This window comes from Entelurus aequoreus, linkage group LG06, assembly GCF_033978785.1.
Source record: "Entelurus aequoreus isolate RoL-2023_Sb linkage group LG06, RoL_Eaeq_v1.1, whole genome shotgun sequence".
In the NCBI taxonomy this organism is placed as follows: Eukaryota; Metazoa; Chordata; class Actinopteri; order Syngnathiformes; family Syngnathidae; genus Entelurus; species Entelurus aequoreus.
The window spans coordinates 42,033,351-42,043,452 of NC_084736.1; positions in this window are offsets into that span (position 1 = coordinate 42,033,351).

Sequence of the window (10,102 nt, forward strand, 5' to 3'; positions counted from 1 at the left end):
TATATATATATATATATATATATGTGTGTGTGTATAAGTATGTATATGTACTGTATATATATATATATATATATATATATATATATATATATATATATATATATATATATATATATATATATATATATATATATATATATATATATATATGTATAAGTATATATATGTACTGTATGTATATATATATATATATGTATAATTATATATATATATATGTACTGTATGTATATATATATATATATATATATATATATATATATATATATATATATATATATATATATATAAATATATATATATATATATATATATAATATATATATATATATGTATATATATAATATATATATATATATATATATATATATATATATATATATATATATATATATATATATATATACACATATATACATATATATATATATATATATATATATATATATATATATATATATATATATATATATATATATATATATATATATATATATATATATATATCAGTGACGTGCAGTCAGTAGAGGCAGGGGAGGCGGGCCTCACCTGCCATCATGGAAAGAAAAAAATGTAAAAAGAAAAAAATAATAATTAAATTGTTATACGTATCCAGTCATTATACTAAAGTTATTTTCCATTTAACTTGAACAGTTTTATATTATTTTTATTTTTATTTTCACATTTGCCGTTCAAATACTGAGAAGAGACGGTGCGGTGATCAGCAGCCAGTTGAGGCACGTCACTGATTTGTGCCTCAACATGTATTGTACGCAATGACTCGGCTAACTGCTGGCCTGCTGTGCAGTGAGACTGTATTGCTATATGAATTATATCAGCTAACTAAACTATGACATAGTTTAGTTAGCTGAGGTATATAATGTAAAGTGTATTTTGTCAACAACAGTATGTGTGTAATGTATTTTTTGTGCTGAGCATTCATAAAACTGCTGCAAAAGAGTACTGGCTGAGGCTCGCAGTAATCCGGCCTCCTGGTGGTAGAGGGCGGTAGTGATCCCAGAGATCATTCCTCGGCCGCAGAAAAAAAAAAAGAAAAAAGTTAGCCAGTCAAGTGCAGCGATTGTTTATTTCCTCTCGCCTGAACTTTTATTTAAAACATGGAGGATTACATATGTAAAATAAAACAGTTTTCTAAACTGGACTTTCAATCGAAGCAGGGGGTAATAATTAAAGGTAGACCAACGCCGGAGCTAAAAGGTTTGCTTCAGACTTCGGGACAGAAGACCCGTTCTTTTAAAACGGCGTGGTACACACACAAAGGCTGGCTGTGTGGATGTCCAGCAAGAAAGGTAAGACCATGATAATGTTTTTTTTCATTAAATGTGCTTTTTTTGTGTGCTACAGTTTGTATGTGTAAAGAATGCTGGTATGAGCTTTTAAACATAACCCGTTAACTGCTGCCAATCAAATGGTGAATAAGATACTCTCTAGGGTTCATATGTTTGTAAATCAGACTGTGATGAAGTCAGTGCCTCACCAGCCCTTAACCTCACCGCACGTCACTGATATTTATATATATATATATATGTATATATATACACTACCGTTCAAAAGTTTGGGGTCACCCAAACAATTTTGTGGAATAGCCTTCATTTCTAAGAACAAGAATAGACTGTCGAGTTTCAGATGTAAGTTCTCTTTTTCTGGACATTTTGAGCGTTTAATTGACCCCACAAATGTGATGCTCCAGAAACTCAATCTGCTCAAAGGAAGGTCAGTTTTGTAGCTTTTGTAACGAGCTAAACTGTTTTCAGATGTGTGAACATGATTGCACAAGGGTTTTCTAATCATCAATTAGCCTTCTGAGCCAATGAGCAAACACATTGTACCATTAGAACACTGGAGTGATAGTTGCTGGAAATGGGCCTCTATACACCTATGTAGATATTGCACCAAAAACCAGACATTTGCAGCTAGAATAGTCATTTACCACATTAGCAATGTATAGAGTGTATTTCTTTAACCCTTGTGTGGTGTTCGTGTGGTGTTGTTACACAGCCAGTGTTTGTGGGTCTGATGGACCCGTTTCATTTTGTGGCTTTTAATGCCTCACAATCAAACACTGTTATGTTAACATACTGACTTATACCAAAAAACATCTGTAATGAAGTGCTTCGAGAGGCTGGTAAAGGAATACATTGTCTCCAGACTTCCCCCCACATTCGACCCATACCAGTTTGCTTATCGCCCTAACCGCTCCACAGAGGACGCCATCTCCTCTGCACTCCACCTGAGCTTAGCACATCTGGAAGAAAAGGACACACATGTGCAGATGTTGTTTCTGGACTTCAACTCTGCATTCAACACCATCATCCCGCAGCACTTGGTGAGCAAACTGGCCCCCCTTGGATTCAGAACCCCCCTATGTAACTGGCTGCTTGACTTCCTCACAGACAGACCCCAGTTTGTGAGAGTGGGCAACAACACCTCCAGTGACATCTCCCTGAGCACCGGCTCCCCCCAGGGCTGCGTCCTGAGTCCGCTGCTGTTCACGTTGATGACCTAAGACTGCTGCGCCAGGTCCACTACTAACCACATTGTGAAGTATGCGGACGACACAACAGTAGTGGGCCTCATCCGTGACAACAACGACATGGACTACAGGGAGGAGGTGAAACATCTGGTTGACTGGTGCAGAACCAACAACCTGGTCCTGAACGTCGACAAGACCAAGGAGATCATTGTCGACTTCTGGAAGCACCAGTCCAGCCACGCTCCACTCTTCATCAACGGCACAGCGGTGGAGATGGTAAGCAGCACCAAGTTCCTGGGGGTGCAGATAACTGACAATACAACCTGGTCACTACACACCGGAGCTCTTGTAAAAAGAACTCAGCAGCGCATGCACTTTTTGCGTCGGATGAAAAGAGCACAGCTCCCTCCCCCCATTCTCAGCACATTCTACAGAGGCACTATAGCAGGGGTGGGCAATTAATTTTTACCGGGGGCCGCATGAGCTACCCGAGCACTGCTGGAGGGCCACATCGACAATATTTCAATTAAATTTTGCTCAATATTATTTTTTATATATACCGTAAGATAAATAATAATAATAATAATAATAATAGTAATACTTCAACATAGTGTGTGTAACAGCATTCCATGACTAATATATATAAATTAACATTAATAATAAATGACAGTAAAATAAGCACACGTATGACTGAGGAGTCATAGTGTAACTTTGTGTGGTGTTTGAGTTGTCCGACTTTTTGTGTGGCCTTAAACGCACCAGTGGTTTAGTGCTATGCGTGTTGGTGACAGATGACAAGTTGGTTTTGGCCTGGTTTGTACGGCAGAAAATGACTAGTTTTTCGAGATAGAATTGTTTTACTCATGTTTTTGGTGTGGTTATGTCCGAATATAAACAGTTTTGTTCAATAAAGTGATCGATATAATTCCTGTCCTCGAAGCATCTCGATAGACGTTACAATAATTGAACGGTGTTCAATTGAACGGTGTTGTAAACGGTGTTGACGAACACCATTAGGGCCGCTTGTTGTCACTGTCACTCAAAGTTGCATTGCAAAATTACATAGAATAAATATGTTTATTTTGTTTATAATTCAGATGGGATTTGATTTGGTGCGCGGCATATATACTTGCTGCGCGCAGCAGACGCTTGAGCAGTGCGCAATTGCGCAGGCACGCACCTTAGGTGAGGGGACGTTGCTTTGCAGTTCATGTGTTGTTGAAAACACGGCATTCCTCATCAACTTTTCTCTTTTTGGCGTCTCGGGTGTAAACCGTGCATCACTTGTCGCTGCATGTGCACCTTCACTCGCAGGTTACACACGGACACACGCCCATAAATAATACTTTTCAAAATAAAAGCAGCACTGTTGTATTGCGCGCAGGACATAGATGTTTTTTCAACTTTATTTTGTAATTGCAGTTGTTCACATTCACTCACAATCACGCATACGTCCACACGGAAGTAATACAAATAACGATTTTCAAAACAAAAGCAGCACCGTTGTATTGCACACTCGACATAGATACTTTTTTAAATTTATTTTGTAATTTATAATTGGCCTCACGCGGGCCGGACAGGGACGCACAAAGGGCCGGATGCGGCCCGCGGGCCGCAGAATGCCCAGGTCTGCACTATAGAGAGCCTACTGACCAATTGCATCTCTGTCTGGACTGGAGCCTGCAGTGCCTCGGACTGGAAGTCTCTCCAGAGAGTGGTGAGGACGGCGGAAAAGATCATCAGGACTCCTCTTCCTCCTATCCAGGAGATTGCAAAAAGCCGCTGCCTGACCAGGGCTCAGAAAATCTGCAGAGACTCCTCCCAACCCCACCAAGGACTGTTTTCACTGCTGGACTCTTGAAAGAGGTCCGCAGCCTCCGTAGCAGAACCTCCAGGTTCCGTAACAGCTTCTTCCCTCAGGCCGTTAGACTCTTGAACGCATCATAATAATCCCCTCAACTCCCCCCAAAAATGGATGAACTCGCTGGAATATAAAGACAATGTAATATACATCCATAAACGTAGATGCATATGCAAAAGTGCAATATATTTATCTTTACAGTAATCTATTTATTTATATCTGCACCTTATTGCTTTTTTATCCTGCACTGCCAACCAGCTAATGCAACAAGATTCCGTTCCTATCTGTACTGTAAAGTTCAAATTTGAACGACAATAAAAAGTAAGTCTAAGTCTAAGACCCACAAACACTGGCTGAGTCACAACAACACGAACGTTGCATGGAAATTTCTCTGCCAGTTTCTGCATCCCACAGGGATTCTTCTTTTGTGTTTCTGCACCTACTCTTTCCACACAAGGTTGCAACATTGTTTGTCAACACTGTCTGCGCTCATTTTGTCACACATTTGACCCTTTGATGTTCTGGGTACCTACACTCTGTCCTCCTCCTGTCTAGGCCTGCTGTGTGTGTGTGTGTGTGTGTGTGTGTGTGTGTGTGTGTGTGTGTGTGTGTGTGTGTGTGTGTGTGTGTGTGTGTGTGTGTGTGTGTGTGTGTGTGTGTGTGTGTGTGTGTGTGTGTGTGTGTGTGTGTGTGTGTGTGTGTGTGTGTGGGCGTGTGGTACACAGAACACTTCTATTAGCCCCGGGTCCAGTGGACCCCGGACATCTTTTTTTTTTTTTTAATAAATGTTTTTATTGAATTTGACAGGTATTACACTATACAATAGAACAGTAATCACATTTTCCTTTTTTTCCCCCCACCCACGAACAGCAACCCGACACACACCCCATACACACACAACCCCCCCCCACCCCCCCCCCACCCCCCAGGTCCTACATAAGTTAAAGGTACAGTCACAAATGGAAAATAATTAGTACATCACTTTCTTCTCAACATAGGCAGATAACAAATATACACCCAGAATAAATGTAAATAAAAAATAAAAAAAAGGAAGCTGGTTTGTGAAAGGTGAACTTTTCATGTGTCCTATAGCGTCTTTAATTTAGCTATGTAGTCAACCACACCACCCCAAACAGAATAAAACTTCCCAGGTGCCCCCCTAAGATTAAACTTTATTTTCTCCAGATCTAAATAAATCATAAGGTCTTTAAGCCATAAGGAGGCTTTGGGGCAAAATGGTGACTTCCACTCCAGCAAAATTCTCCTACGTGCTAATAAGGATGCAAAGGCGATACTATCCTTAAATTTTCTCCTTATTTGGGGATCTGATACCGTCCCAAAAATAGCCATTTCTGCACATGGTGTCAGGTTTAAATCCAATGCCTTAGCAAGGTGTTTGAAAATAGTTGTCCAATAGTCCAGCAAATGGGGACAAGACCAAAACATGTGCGTCATGTTTGCAGGTGACATGTGACATCTGTTACAAGTATCCGAAATATTGGGGTATATTTTGGAGAGTTTGGAATTAGTAAAATAAATACGGTGGACAACCTTAAATTGTATTAAATTAAGCCTTGAACAGGATGTACTGTTGTTAATTCGGGTTAAGGCAGAATCCCAATCTCCATCATCTAAAGATCTGCCAAGCTCTTTTTCCCAATTCCCTCTGATTTTATCAAGAGACGTTTTACTAAACTGGGATATTAAGATGTAGATTTTGGAGATTAGGCCTTTCTGATTTGTGGGAATATCTAAAATTGAGTCAATTAGCGAATTAGGTGGAGTATTAGGGAAAAAGAGACTATTTAATTTAACGAAATTACGAACCTGAAAGTATCGAAATAGGTGAGATTTTGGTAGGTCAAATTTTATACACAGTTCACTGAAACTAGCGAAGACATCACCAATATATAAGTCCTTTAGCCTGCTAAGGTTTGACTGCTTCCATAGAGAAAACGCTACATCTGTGCTAGGAGGGAGGAAGAGGTGGTTATTATGAATGGGGCTGTGGTTGGATAAGCCCTGCAGGCCGAAAGTATTTCTAAATTGAGACCAGATTCTAAGGGTAGAAATGACGATTGGACTACAAGTAAATTGGGATGGTCGATAAGGTAATTTTGATGTAAGTAGATCCAAGAGAGAGGTAGAACAGGAACTAGCTTCAGATTTACACCAGATTAATTCAGGTTCTTGGATCCAGAGAGTCACTTTGTGTATGTTAGCTGCCCAATAGTAGTATTTTAGATTAGGGAGTGATAAACCACCTACGGACCTATGCCTTTGCAGGAACTCTCTTCTAATCCTGGGAGTCTTGCCTTTCCATATAAAGGATGAAATTAGTTTGTTTATTATGCAAAAAAAGGAATTGGGTAAAAAGATAGGCAAACATTGAAACAGATACAAAAATCGAGGAAGCACATTCATTTTGACGCAGTTTACCCTGCCAGCAATAGTTATGTGTAAATCTTTCCACCTATCCAAATCTAATTTAAGTTTGTCGATTAGAGGTGGAAAATTGTCCTTGTAAAGAGCTGGTAGATTGCGACAAATATGTACACCTAAGTACTTGAAGCTGTTCCTAAACATCTTAAATGGGAAATATCCATCAGGGATCTCAAGGGCCAAATTATTCACAGGGAAGCATTCACTCTTAGCGAAATTCAATTTATAGCCAGAGAATGATCCAAAATTGTTTAGCAAATCAATAATCTTTGGAATGGTAGAGATTGGATCAGATATAAACAATAGTAAATCATCCGCGTATAGAGAATGTGTGTGTTCTAGACCGCATCTATGGATTCCTTTACTGATACCGGCCGATTTAAGAGCAATGGACAAGGGTTCGATTGCAGTAACAAATAACAATGGGCTTAGAGGGCACCCCTGCCGTGTACCTCTGCCAAGTGTGAAAAATTGGGATAACATCCCATTTGTGCTTACGGCAGCCCTAGGAGAAGAGTATAGAAGTGCTATCCAAGATATATATTTAGACCCAATGTTAAACCTCTTTAAGACCTCCAATAAATATCCCCACTCCACCCTGTCGAAAGCTTTCTCCGCATCCAAAGAGACCACCACTTCTGGCGTCTCCTCGGATGCTGGAGAAAAAATAATGTTAAGAAGGCTACGAATGTTGGAAAAAGAGTGCCGGTTTTTCATAAATCCAGTTTGGTCAGGTGATATGATGTTTGGTAAAATTGATTCAAGGCGAAGGGCCAGTGCTTTAGCTAAAATCTTATAATCAGCGTTTAAGAGAGAGATGGGACGGTAAGAACTACAGTCAGAATCAACTTTGCCCGGTTTTAGTAATAAAGTTATTGACGCTTCTGTGAGAGTTTGAGGCAAGGTACCCCGGTCCAGAGAGTTATTGTACATATTTAAAAGGAGAGGAGTCAGTTTATCTGAGAATTTTTTATAAAACTCTATAGGATAGCCATCTGGGCCAGGGGCCTTGCCGCTCTGCATTAGTTTAATTGAATTTACAATTTCCCGGATTAATAAAGGTTGATCCAAAGCGCTCTCTTGAGTAGTAGTTATGGATGGAAATGTCAAGTTATCCAGGAAACGCAACATGATTGTTTTATCAGCAGCGCATTGTGAAGTATATAGTTCAGAGTAGAATGATTTGAAGGTTTCATTAATGACTGAAGGAATGACTGTAAGTTCATTTGTGAGGGTTCTGATTTGTCGAATTTGCCGAGATGCTGACTGGCTTTTAATTTGGCGTGATAGATGGCGCCCTGCCTTCTCACCGTGCTCGTACAGGAAGCCACGCGATCGTAAGAGTAATTTTTCAGTTTCTTGTGTTGACAATAAATTATAGTTCATTTGCAGATTTTGTCTATCTTTAACCAGATCAGGGTATGGAGATACTGATAGTTGTCTGTCCAATTCTGTTATACTTTCCATGAGCTGCTCCTGTTTTTGTCTTCTCAATTTGTTTTGTCTTGCTGAATAAGAAATAATCTCTCCCCGGACTACCACCTTTAATGTCTCCCAAAGTAAAGACGGGGATATGGGAGTAGAGTTGTTGGTGACAAGAAAATCATCTATCACTTTGGAAATTGTTTTGCAGAATCCGTCATCATTGAGTAGTGTGCAATTAAACCTCCATGGAGTCTGCGTTTTTTTAAAGAGTGTAAACGAAAGATCAAGTGACAATGGAGCATGGTCAGATATCACTATTGTTGAATATTCTACATTATCGACAGCCGGAAGGAGATTATCATCTATGAAAAAGTAGTCAATCCTTGAAAAAGTTTTATGGAGAAAATTGTTTTTTATCTGGGTAAAGAAAGCGCCACGGGTCCACACCTCCTATTTGACCCATGAGATTTGAAATTGTTTTGGCCATTTTTAATGGGGGGCCCTGCCTTGGACTAGATTTGTCTAGCAACGGGTCTATTGCACAGTTCAGGTCCCCCCCCAATATTAAACGATGAGAACTGAGGTCTGGCAAAAGTGAAAACACTTTCCTAATAAATGCTTCATCATCCCAATTGGGTGCATAAAGGTTGGCAAGGACAACAGACATATTATTAAGAGAACCCGAGACTATTACAAAACGACCTTGATGGTCAGTTATGACATTTGTTGGGCTAAACTGGATTATTTTGTGTATTAAAATAGCTGTGCCCCTTGCTTTACTGCTAAAATTTGAGTGAAAAGATTGTCCAACCCATGAGGCCTTTAATCTATGGTGATCCTTAGTGGTCAGATGAGTCTCTTGTAGGAAAGCAATTTCAGTTTTAAGGTGTTTTAAATGGGAAAATACTCTACCTCTTTTAACTGGGCCATTGATCCCTTTAATGTTCCAAGAAACAAATCTCAAGCAAGATAACCCTTTTTTGTTTGTATTAGCCATAATCACATTTATAAAAAATATGGTGAGATGACACAATGCCTTGTAGAAGGAAGTGGTATTAACATACAGATAGGACTAAAAGAAAAGACAAATTTGTAGGACCTAACACACAAAACCCCCCCAAAAAAACCCATAGCAACAAAGAACAAATATACACTCCTAAACCACCCTAAGCTTGTCCTAAGAACTAGAACTAGCAGCGGGACTCCATAAACTCTATTACTTCCGTATGACATTAATCTGTGAACTAATATCACCGAGCAGATAGGGCTCCTGTATCTGCTAATGTGTCTATAATGTACAGTAGATGACACTTAAATAGGAATAAGCAAAAAAAAAAAAAAAAAATTTTATAAATAAATAAATAAGACAAAAAAAAAAAGTTGCATTGCAGAAATTGACCAACAAATATAACCATACCTCAAATAAGTTGCACAACAGGATGATTAGTTGCCTGCAAGCCTAAATAAGCCTAAATAAACAATGTCCATTGTTTTTCTGACGCACCCGTTAATGTCCTCTTCAACGTAATTTTGGCCTGAAACGTCTTCCATACAAAGTCATCTTCCACTAACCTGTGGGAGCGATGCGTTCGTCGTAAAAGTCCTGGGCTTTTTGTGGAGACTCAAAGTACAAGTTTTCATTTCTGAAGGATACCTGGAGACGGGCGGGGTGCAGCAAGCGAAATTTAATTCCTTTCAGGTAGAGCGCATTTTTGACGGGGTTGAAAGCAGCTCGTTTCTTGGCCAAAGTAGGGCTGATGTCCGGGTAAACTCTCAGCTCGGTGCCGCGGTAATCCAATTTATGTTGTCTGGCCCATCTGAGGACTTTTTCTTTCTCCTGGAAACGGAGGAATTTAACAATGAAAGTCCGCGGTTTTCCGGCG